Raw genomic sequence first — 12,979 nt, forward strand, 5'->3', positions numbered from 1 at the left:
TTTGTTTTAAGAACAGTATGTTAATAGTTCAAAGACATCCGTGAGGCGGTTAAACAAGTTCTGCTGGTTCGCGTGCAAGTGCGTGTGCTGCTAGTTCAGAGTGCGTTAAACCGATCAGATTGTCTAATTTGTAAAGAACAAAGTATTCTCATGAGGGTGGAGTATTGTTACTGAGTTACAGGTTATTGTTAGCTCATTCCCCCAGACAATTGACCGTTCCTCTCCTGGGTTCAAACTCCCATTTCATAATAAAGCAAATAAACATTTTATAAAGGGAAGCATGACATTGCTATTTGATAACAGCAGTTACACAACTTAAAAAAGAAAAGATCTTTACATATTGTACATTGAGTCCCCATATAGGGCCTTAGCAAGTAACACATATAGCCTGTTCAGCACATTAGCACTTGTGTGATGTTGTACACATAGTATACACCAGTTATAGTCATGATAAAGTCGATTAAATGACAATTCAGACATTCTACGAACGGCTTTTCCAGTCAAATTGGTGCCGGATCAAGCTGTTGTATAATTGATTTTATAGACCTTTATTCACAGAAGCGCCATCTTTGAATTTTGGCGAGCATTACAACGAGGCTGTGAGGGATAGCTCTTCAATGTGCTGTACACATGTTTTAAGTGTTTTTTACGGTGGCCATAAAGTGCAAAACAAAACAACAAATCGAAAAACAACGGCAAAGACAAGAGCAATCCAGAAACACATCAATAAATCAGAAAACGGCAATTCAGTCGAAACGGAAAGGCTAGGTACATTACGTTTGAGCAGCGAGGCAGACGAGGAGAGAGGATCCAAATGCAGTTTAGACTTTTATTAAATGAACAAACGAATAAACAAAGGAAAAACCCACAAGGGGGAAATAAACTTAAGAACCAGGGCAGCAAACATTCATGCACATACATCAAACAACGATCGACAAGGACTGAACAAGAAACCAGGGTTTAAATACAAGAGGAACAAACAAGGGAATGAGGGACACCTGGAAGAAACAATCAAGGGAACACCAATCATAATAACAAACTACAAAGGACTACAAAAAAACCAAACAGGAAACAGGGGCTAAACTAAACTTCAACATAAGAGCACAACAACAAAAGACACCAATGAACATGACAGAAACCAAACAGGAACCAGGAAACAAGGACTAAACTGAACTTCAAAATAAAAGCACGAAGACAAAAGACACCAATGAACATGACAGAACCCCCCCTCAAAGGATCGGATTCCAGACGATCCAAAACAAAAAAAAAACAAAAAGACAAAAAGACCCACAAAGAAAAAACAAAATGAGGGCACCAGGGGCAAACAGACAGTTCAAGGGGGCACAAGGGGCACAGAGACAGTTCACGGGGGTACAAGGGGCACAGAGACAGTCCACGGGGGCAATTAGGCAGTCCAGGGAGGTGGAGAGGGAAGACAGGCAGACCAGGGAGGCCGAGAGGGCAGGCAAGCAGTCTATGGGGGTGTGTCAAGGGGCCAGGGTCAGGTGGCCTGGGGGACATCCACTGGGTAGGGACAAGCTTAGGAGGCCAGGGAGGCGTCCACAAGGCAAAGACCGGTTCAGGGGGCCTGGGAGAAGGAGTGGCCACTGGGGAAGCTGGTGGAGCCAAGGTGGACTTCTGAGGCGGAGCAGTCATGGCCTTGGGTGGCGGCGCCGAAGGCGGCGAATCAGCGTTGGGCGGAGCCAAGGGAGGCGATGGCAGAGCTGGGGGAGCCACTGGAGGCGGAGCCGAGGAAGGTTCAGGAGGTGGAACTGAAGGAGGCTCTGAAGGCGGAGCCAAGGGAAGTTCAGGAGGTGCAGCTAAGGGTACCTCAGGAGGCGGAGCCGAGGGAGGTGGCGCCGTAGGAGGTTTCAGAGGCGGAGCCCTGGAAGGCTCTGGAGTCTCTGGGAGCAGAGCCGTAGGAGGCTCGGGAGGCAGAGCCGTAGGAGGCTCTGGGGGCAGAGCCCTGGGTGGCTCGAGAGGCGTGAGAGGCAGAGCCCTGGAAGGCTCGAGGGGCGGAGCCCTGGAAGGCTCAAGGGGCGGAGCCCTGGAAGGCTCAAGTGACTTGAGGGGTGGAGCCTTGGGAGGCTCGAGAGACTTGAGGGGCAGAGCCCTGGGAGGCTCGAGAGACTTGAGGGGCAGAGCCCTGGGAGGCTCGGGAGGTGGAGCCCAGGAAGGCTCGAGAGGTGGAGCCCAGGAAGGCTCAAGTGACTTGAGGGGTGGAGCCTTGGGAGGCTCAGGAGGAGGAGCCCTGGAAGGCTCGAGAGGCAGAGCCCTGGAAGGCTCGAGAGGCGGAGCCCTGGAAGGCTCGAGTGACTTGAAGGGTGGAGCCTTGGGAGGCTCGAGAGACTTGAGGGGCGGAGCCCTGGGAGGCTCGGGAGGAGGAGCCCTGGAAGACTCGAGAGGCGGAGCCCTGTAAGGCTCAAGTGACTTGAGGGGTGGAGCCTTGGGAGGCTCGGGAGGAGGAGCCCTGGAAGACTCGAGAGGCGAAGCCCTGGAAGGCTCGAGAGGCGGAGCCCTGGAAGGCTCGAGAGGCGGAGCCCTGGAAGGCTCAAGTGAATTGAGGGGTGGAGCCTTGGGAGGCTCGAGAGACTTGAGGGGTGGAGCCTTGGGAGGCTCGAGAGACTTGAGGGGCAGAGCCCTGGAAGGCTCGAGAGGCGGAGCCCTGGAATGCTCGAGAGGCGGAGTCCTGGAAGGCTCGAGAGGCGGAGCCCTGGGAGGCTCGAGAGACTTGAGGGGTGGAGCCTTGGGAGGCTCGAGAGACTTGAGGGGCGGAGCCCCAGGAGGCTCGGGAGGAGGAGCCCTGGAAGACGAGAGACTTGGGAGGCGGAGCCATGGAAGGCTCAGGAGGCGGAGCCCTGGGAGGCTCGGGAGGAGGAGCCCTGGAAGACGAGAGACTTGGGAGGCGGAGCCATGGAAGGCTCAGGAGGCGGAGCCCTGGGAAGCTCCGGAGGCGGAGCTCTGGGAAGCTCGGGAGGTACTGGCTCATGGACATCGGAGGCGACAGGCGCTGGCTCAGGGACATCGGAGGCGACAGGCGCTGGCTCAGGGACATCGGAGGCGACAGGCGCTGGCTCAGGGACATCGGAGGCGACAGGCGCTGGCTCACTGACATCGGAGGCGACAGGCGCTGGCTCACTGACATCGGAGGCGACAGGCGCAGGCTCACTGACATCGGAGGCGACAGGCGCAGGCTCACTGACATCAGAGGCGACAGGCGCTGGCTCACTGACCTCTGAGGCGACAGGCGCTGGCTCACTGACCTCTGAAGCGACAGGCTCTGGCTCACTGACCTCTGGGGCTAAGGGCTCTGGCTGGTTGACCGTGGCTGACGAGGGCTCTGGCTCGCTCACCGTGGGCTCTGGCTCGCTGGCTGTGGAAGGTGTGGCGTAGCGAGCAGAAGCTTCTGCCCTCCTCCTCCTCCTTCGGGCTGACGAGGTTGAGCGCGCTGGCGCAGGAGCAGAGGAAGCTGGGCACACCGGCTCTGGAGCGGACCAAGCTGGCGATGCTGGTTCGTGGATTAAGGCAGGAGGTTGGCTTGCTGGCAGGTGGGGCAGGCGCGAAAGGACGAGCCATGGACGACTGGAGGGTCACCACTGCGGGAGGAGAGGCAGGGTCCTCCTCAACAACGCCCACAGTGAGTGACGAGCCGCAGACCAGCAAAGTCTCCTCCACGAATTCCAGGAGAGTCCAGCCGCGCGTCGGCGGTGGCAACCGCTCCTTAAGCGAACTGTTCAGATTGCCCCTGAAGAAAGCCACCAGGGAGGAGTCGGGGAAGTCCGCGACACTCGCCAGCTCGAGGAAGTCGCGGATGTGGTCCTCCACAGGACTGTCCTCTTGTTTCAGGCAGAGGATTCTGAAGTTCGCCTGTAGTACTGCTGGATCCATATGCGGTCGATCGTTCTGTTACGTTTGAGCAGCAAGGCAGACGAGGAGAGAGGATCCAAATGCAGTTTAGACTTTTATTAAATGAACAAACGAATAAACAAAGGAAAAACCCACAAGGGTGAAATAAACTTAAACGGAGAACCAGGGCAAAAATAAACAGAGAACTAGGGCAGCAAACATTCATGCACATACATCAAACAACGATCGACAAGGACTGAACAAGAAACCAGGGTTTAAATACAAGAGGAACAAACAAGGGAATGAGGGACACCTGGAAGAAACAATCAAGGGAACACCAATCATAATAACAAACTACAAAGGACTACAAAAAACCAAACAGGAACCAGGAAACAGGGGCTAAACTAAACTTCAACATAAGAGCACAACAACAAAAGACACCAATGAACATGACAGAAACCAAACAGGAAACAGGAACCAGGAAACAAGGACTAAACTGAACTTCAAAATAAAAGCACGAAGACAAAAGACACCAATGAACATGACAGTACCATAGCTTCTCACCTGACTGGCTGTGTGAGTGAGACCTAGTACTTTCTTCAGGATTGGTTCACTGATTATATCAAAATCCATGCCAAAAGGTCACTGACTGAAAAACGAAATCATTTTGGAGTGTTTTCTCTCTCTGGAACTTTAAAACACAGAGTAAAAACATTGAGCGGGAAAATGTCTTTTTAGGTATGATGTTCATGTATGGTCTTGTGGTTTATCAAACTGCACTAAAATGTTGGTGGTGTTTAAGCATTCTTTCAATTAACTTTAAAAAAAAAAAAAATACTGTTTAAAAAGATTTTATCAAAATGATAAAGGTTCAGGTTGCTGCCAATGGATAGATTTTCCAAGTCTAATTATATGGATACAGTATTCAAATATTTTTGAAAAAACACCACTAAAAATGTAATTTTTACATTACAAAGGGGCCCTGCGATGGACTGGCGACCTGTTCAGGGTGTCCCCCGCCTTTCGCCCAATGTTAGCTGGGATAGGCTCCAGCCCCCCGCGACCCTGTACACAGGATAAGCGGTTGACGATGGATGGATGGATGGACATTACAAAGGTTCTAGCAGGCTGCCAGTGTGTGAATGACTAACTTACATTGTTTTGATGTTGTTGTTTTATTATTATTATTATTAAAAAAAACAGTTGAATACTGTATATGTATAATTCCACATCCTGGGAAAATCTCACCTAGAGTAAATAAGCATATCTAATAGCAGCCTTCTACAACCTTTACAATATGAATATAATATGTTGGTACATTTTCAGCAATTCCATTTTCAAAAATAATTGAACACTGTACTCATAATTGGACAAGCTGGCTTCAAATGTAGAAAGTGAGCCATCACGCCAGCAGTCTTCTGCAACCTTAGAATGAGAAAATGTTTTTTTAATAACAGTGTTTATGTTATAATATGCAAGTTTTGGTAGACAAAAAAAACTCAACTTGTAAGTTGTAAATCAGATGTGTTCTAGGAGCTTTGTGATAGCTTTATCTAGTGCATGTCATTGAAGAAACAGCAAGTCTGTCTCTCACTGCCTTAATTTAAATATAACAGCACCTATAATTTTATAAACTATAATTTTAACAGCATCTTGTCAGCTTACATGTGTCTGTTTTGGGTCGTTATGCTAACAAGTAGTTAAATGGTAGCTATGGGAATTCTGAGGTGAACAAGAATTTCCCAAGGTATCATTTTTGCATTGGCACTGTACATGTGACTCCACATGTGAGATAAAGTGAATTCTTGGGTTTCAGTCACGTGATTATGATGACGCGCGAAGGCGGAGCGCTTTCAGATGGAGGGCAGGAAGTAAACATGGAGAATACGTCTGTGGAGGAAACCGTTGCGGAGAGTCCGTATTGTACGAATTTAGAACCAGTTTCAAGAAATAGATACAAGGATTTAGTAAACGCATATGTTGGACGTGACGGGATTGTTGCTTGTGACTGTCACGGAACTGGCATCTGCGAGATTAAGGTAATATTACAGTCTCTGTTGTAGTAAAGTCCCTAAATCTCGAGTCTGAGTCGTGTCTCAAGTCCTAAACTGAGCAAAAAGGCAGAAAATATATTTGTTAATCTATTGTTCACGTGTCCTTCTCTCTGTGATTTTAGTGTCCACACTCTCACCAAGATGAAGCCAATCTGCGCTTGTGTGCTGAGGAAAAGGGCTTCTGCCTCATCAATGATGGGGATAATGTCATGCTGGACCGGACTCATGACTACTACTACCAAGTTCAGGGACAGTCAGGGGCGTCGGACTGGGGGGGTAAAGGGTACCGAGTACCCAGGGCCCGAGGCAGGGGGGGCCCCTTAGAAGTCAGTTTTCTATACATACATATTTGGTACGGGGGCCCAGCAAGATGGTTTGTACCCAGGGCCCAAAATTTGGTGCTACGCCCCTGGGGACAGCTTCACATTGTAGACGCTGAGTACTGTGATTTTGTTGTGTGGAACCACAATGACATTTTTGTTGAAAGGATTTTGCCTGATCTTGAACTTTGGGATAATGTTATCCCTAAAGTTGAGTGCTTTTTTAGAAACGGTATACTTCCAGAAATTCTGGGACAGCAAGTTACAAACTCACATGTGTAATGTAATGAAAGGATCCAGGCACTCTTGAAAGTGGGCTGTGTGATATTGCTGTTATATCAATACGGTTGTATGAGACAAGATTACATTTTGACTATTGTTATGAGTGTGGTCTTTGTGAGTTCTGGCTGTTGTATAATTTAAATGAAAAGATTAAATGCCATTGAGAAGACAGAATTATACATGGTGGTTTATTTACAAGATTAGATTTTTCAACAATTGTTATAATAACAAGAACATGGTGTGCAATAACAGATTAGAATCCATTTCATTACATATAATACATATAGCCAGTACAATTGGACTAGTGGATAAAAAAGTATTACACTTGTTGAAAACATATTAACAGACTGATATGGGTCGGGGCTCAGGTACTACTACTCCATGTCCTCTTACTTATCATCATCAGAGCCAAGAAGTAGGGATCAGGTATTGGACACTACATATGTGAGGGATCAGGTACTGGACTGACTGATTATTATCCCTATCCCTCCCTCCTCCTTACTCCAATGGGACAATAGACTCCGAAAGATTAGACAAGACACAGCAAATAACCCCAATCTTGTCAATCAATGCTAGTGCCTCACCTTGTTTTGTTGCCATGTGCTCTATGGGCATAGCCCTGCTTTGCAGAATCTGATATTTTCTTCTGACTAAACCGATAACTCTCTCAACATGAATACGCAAATTCGCTATTTTTCTTGTGTCTGCCACCTCATACGCTGACAGCTGTTTTCTCCCCTTGGTAAATGCAGGTATCTGTAGTGAAGCACAGTAAAATCCCACACTATCACCAATATTGAACCCACGGTCTGCTAGGACAATATCTCCAGGTAACAGGTTTTTTGGGAGGCCACTCTCTATTGTGATCTGTTTATCGCTGACTCTCCCTCCCCAGGCACAAGATATGTAAGTGACATAGCCTTGGGGTGCAACACCAATCAGAACTTTTACAGTATGGTGATGCTTGTAGTTTAAACATGTCGCTCTGGCCACTCAATTTGAAATTCCAACCTTTCATGAAGTATGTCAATTACTTTATGCCAAACTCTAGAAGCAGTTGGCAGAGAGATCTTGAACCTGAAAGCTAAATCTTTCAGCGGGAGATTTAGTCTCAGCTTCATCAAAACTAAAATGAACTGTTCAAATTTAGACAGCACAGACATAGGACCACAGCTGATGTAGGGTTTGCACAGCTCAAAAATCTGAATTAAAACTAAGAAGTTGGGGAGCCCCGTGTAGAACATTGTCTTGTCTTAGTTTTTTTCAAAGGACTCCTTGTTGAACTGTGTGTCCAGTGCTTTGGCTCGAAGATCTCCCAGCTTTGTTGTGTTTTGTCTCAGAACATCCTCCATCTTCTCAATGTCATCCATTGTTAGCTCAGTCTGGCATCCGGCAACTACATTCAGGGTTTCCCGCAGCACTTTGAAACTAAGGCGGCCGCCTAAGCAACACACGCCTGCCACCTTAACTACGTCGTCAAAAAAATATATATGAGCGATATTCGCCGTGTTACTCTGTCCTATTTTCTCCCTTTCCATCTTTAAATATGTGATAAGCCTTCGTGTTCGCTTCAGTTTTGTTATCAGCGCGTTCTTCCGCAGCGGCGCCGAGCGTGTGTGTGTTCATCTGAGCCTCATTGGTCTGTCACTGCTCGTCAATGTCAGAATATTTGAGATGACCAATCAAATCAAAGTAGGCGGGCTTTATGTTCACAGCGCGAATTTTAGCAGAGCGACTCGACAGTAAAGGAGCGACTCGACGCTAATCTAAACTTCATTCACTTTCCATGTATAGATCAAGACAGACTTGCGGAACAGACTGCAGGGGAACAGTCTGACAGCCTGCATCAAAATATGCATAAATGGTCCACTCGTAAAAGAGTGCAATTACCGAAGGGCCCTTGAATTGTTTTTTTCTAAACCAAGGAGGATAGCCTGTAGCGATGCTAGGTGTCAGCTCTGCCATAAGCAGTGATTGTAATAAGCTTTGCACATTTTGACGGACTATTAGATGTAATGTTATTACCTTGACAAACTAATACATCATTAAAAAGATATGACTCAAGTTCCAGTATTTGTCTTAATTTGTGTCAGGAGTTATGCAATTCCAAATACACCCCCGTCCCGCCCACCCCCCACCCCCACCTTAACTAACTCATTTTCTGCGGGAAACCCTGACATTGAATGGTACTTTAAGAGATTTGTCACTTTAGTCATGTTATTTTATGAACACGCATGTACCAAAAAAAACTGCATACTCTAATATTTCATTGGACCGCCTTTAGTTTTAATTACGGTGCAGTTTGTCGTGACATTGTTTCAACAACTTTATGCACCGTCACAACATTTATTTCCATCATGAGTTGCATACATTTTTGGCCGAGATCTTATACTGATGACAGGATAGTCGAACCACTCCGTAAAGTCTTCTCCAGCACATCCCAGACTTTCAATGGGGTAAAGATCAGGAATCTGTGGTGGCCAATTTATGAGTGAAAACGATTCCTCGTGCTTCCTGAACTACTCATTCACAATTTCAGCCCAGTGAATCTTGGCATTGTCATTCTAGAATATAACCGTGCCATCAGAGAAGAAAAAATCCATTAATGGGAGAACCTGGTCATTCAGTACATTAAGGTAGTCAGCTGACTTCATTTTATTGCAGCATAGTTGCTGAGCCTAGACCTGATCAATTGAAGCAACCCCAGATCACTTTCTCCAGAGACTTGTACAATGGGTACTATGCATGACGGATGCATCGCTTCATGAGCTTCCCTACTTAACCTGACATGCCCATCGCTTTGGACTCATCAGACCACATGACCTTTTTCCATTGCTCAAAAGTCCAATCTTTATGCTCCCTAGCAAACTGAAGTCGGTTTTTTTCCGATTAGCCTCAATAGCAAGTGGCTTTCTTGTGGCTACACAGCTGTTTAGTCCCAATGCTGTAAGTTCTTTTTGCATTGTGCATGTGGAAATGCTCTTACTTTCACTATTAAACATAGCTGTGAGTTCTACTTAGATTTTTTACCATGTGACAAAGCACTTTTTTTTGATCTCCGGTCACGATCGTTCAAGATTTTTTTCGACCACATTTCTTCTGCAAAGCTGACAGTTCACCGCTATCCTTCCAGGTTTTAATAATGTGTTGGACAGTTCTTAACCCAACTCCAGGAATTTCACCAATCTCCTTAGTTGTGTCCTTGATGCAGGCCAATAAGTTGCCCCTTCTGAAACACAGTAACATCTTTTACTCGACCATGGGATATATTTTCTGACATGGTTGTTTAAGAAATGAGGAGCTACACACTGCATCAGTTAGGGTAAAAAGAATTGTTGCCAGCTGAAACATATTAATCACTGCAATAATGATCCAATCATAGACTCTTCGATCTGCTTATTTAAATCCAAACAGCAACTTTTTTTGGCCAGGAAGTATATCTAGCTCTATAACATTCATACATACTTTTTCAGATTCTGTGAAAAATATTCCTGGCTTATTAGTCAACAGTGACCCCCAGTGTATAAGAGATGAATATATATATATTTTATTTATTTTTTTAATCCCTATATCTATGTTTAATAATTTTCTATTTATTATATGTAGGTCTCAAACAAAACAAAAAAATAGGTGTCAAATAATATTTCTGTGGAAATATATTATCTACCAAAGGTTCTTAAACAGGGAGTTCGTAACCCTTTAGAGATATACCAATTATTGTTTGATTTCAAACTTTTTTTTATATTATTTGTATTATATTTTGGTAAAATATGCATTTACCAAAAATACAATACATCTAACTTCAACCAAGGCCACATTTAAGAAGCAAAAGTTCAGTTAAATGTTAAAGGGATTGTTCACCTAAAAACAAAAATTCTCTCATCATTTACTCACCCTCGTGCCATCCCAGATGTGTATGACTTTCTTCTCCTGAACACAAACTAAGATTTTAGAAGAATATCTCAGCTCTGTTGGTCCATGCAATGCAAGTTAATTGTGGCCAGAACTCCCAGAAGGACTAAAAAGCATATAAAGGCAGCATATAAGTGATCCATAAGACTCCAGTGGTTAAATCAAGATCTTCAGAAGTGATTGTTTTGGGTTAGGAACAGTTCAATATTTAAGTCCTTTTTCCTATAAATCCTCCTCCCTGCCCAGTAGGTGGCGATACGCACGAAGAATGTGAATTGGCAAAAACAAAAGAAGAATGTGGAAGTGAATGTGGAGAATTATAGTAAAAACTTAAAACATTGACTTAAACATTGATTTATTTCTTACCCACACCAATCACTTCTGAAGATATTGATTTAACAACTGGAGTCTTATGGATCACTTTTATGCTGCCTTTAAATATTTTTGGACGTTCAATGTTCTTGCCACCATTCAATTGTATTGTGAGGACCTACAGAGCTGAGATATTCTTCTAAAAATCTTTGTTTTTGTTCAGCAGAAAAAGAAAGTCATACACATCTTGGATGGCACGAAGATGAGTAAATGATTTACATTTTGGGGTGAACTATCCCTTGTCTCTTGCTCATTAACCCATTTTGCCCAAATTTATTTCGAAATTTAAATCTAATCAATGATGCAAATATCTTTTAACGTATTTAGTATGGATAAGCATCATCAAGTATGTAAATTATTTGTGTATGCATATCTTTTTTTTTTTTTTTTATCTACCATACATGGATAGTTTATTCTGTTCTGATGAAAAGCAACCCTTCAAGAAATCATTTCATAATCAAAAGTTAAATGTTCATTAAATTCTAAAGGATGTAACAGGAAGTATATAAAAAAAAACGTTTTTGATTTTATGAAATATTTCTGATATGATATTTAGCTTCTGCAGTTCAGCAACTTTTTTTGACATAATTAATTACCCTTGCTGTTGACTGGATTGAATTGTCCCCTCTTAAATTGTCAAATTTAATTTAAACCTGAAGTATGTCATTTCTGCACCACTAGCGCTACCAAACGAAATGGCAAGAAACAAAACAAACAAACAAAAAATGTGTTTACAGCATTAGGAATACGCCCCCATATACCGATAATCAAACAAAGAGATAGTCCCTAAGCGGGTCTCTCAACACAAACACAGAACAGTTTTCAAGAAAATTAACCTATTTAAATTAAGCTTCAAATTATATCTAAATCATTTTTTGTTTAGCCAAATAAATGGCACCCGCACACATAATATATGGCTGTTTTTGAACCAAATCTATCTAATGTCAATACAGTGGGCCCAAATTATTTGCCTGAATGTCTGAAACTTCTAACTTGACTTTTCTTAGCCATGTTTATGTATATTATATTGTCCAATGCAACACAAGTCAAGCATTTTAAGTGTGTCTTAAAAATCCAAATGCTTTTTACCATGATAGATGGTCTAAATTTGGGGTTAGGTATGACATAAATATCATTATCTTATATTTACACATTACCATAATCCCATGAATATATTTATAGCATTACATGCAATGATAGTGGTGAAATGTGAGTTGGTCTATTTTTATGCATCTATACTGTACAGTATACTAGCATTTGTGCCATTATGCTGTTCTTAATAGGACAGGTAATGTAGACCATTACAAAAACTATTTCTGTCTTTTTGTTTGCACATATCTGTTGGGGTGTCTCTCGTCTCATCTCACTTCCTGTCTTAATTGTTCCTCCCTTGCAGATAACTAGGTAACAGTAGCATGAACTGTAAAGCTTTTGCACCTGCATAATAACGCTTACCATCAAAGAGTTTGTTTAATGTAGTTTCATTGGGAGCAGAGGGTATGTATCTTGCAAAAGTAAAAAGAAAGATGAAAAACACAATTGCTAAAGCAACCATGCCATTTTGTGGTGTTTTGATATAAACCAGTCCTTTGCATCCCAAGTACAACACTATCAGTAGAACATGGTTTTACATGTAACGAAAATAAACACATCATAAACTTTTTGTGAATGTGATGTGACCTACTTTATCCAATTCTTTTTTCTGGATTAGTTCACTGCAAGTCACACATTGTCTGAATGCCATTTTGGCATTATATCGAAGACATCTGAGGATCAAGATGCTTTCCATCATGAGGAATCTTGTTACAGATTAGATAGAATTCCTGAGAATAATGACGCCACAACTGTTGGACGGTAGTAAATTTTGAAAAATTCAGTAAATATTGGAATGGTTTGTGTTAATTTCACTCTTGTTTAGATTATAATTGTTTTAAACATACACCTGTACATCAATTTATTCATGCGATTATCTAATCAGCCAATCGTGTGGCAGCATTGTAATGTATAAAATCAAGCAGATATGGGTCAGGAGCTTCAGTTAATGTTCACATCAACCATCAGTATGGGGCAATTTAGACCGTGGCGATTTAGACTGTAGCATGATTGTTGGTGCCAGATGGGCTAATTACTGTTATGCTGCCTTTATGCATTTTTTTTGGAGCTTCAAAATTTTGGTCACCATTCACTTGCATT

Source organism: Xyrauchen texanus, chromosome 36, assembly GCF_025860055.1.
Source record: "Xyrauchen texanus isolate HMW12.3.18 chromosome 36, RBS_HiC_50CHRs, whole genome shotgun sequence".
NCBI lineage: Eukaryota > Metazoa > Chordata > Actinopteri > Cypriniformes > Catostomidae > Xyrauchen > Xyrauchen texanus.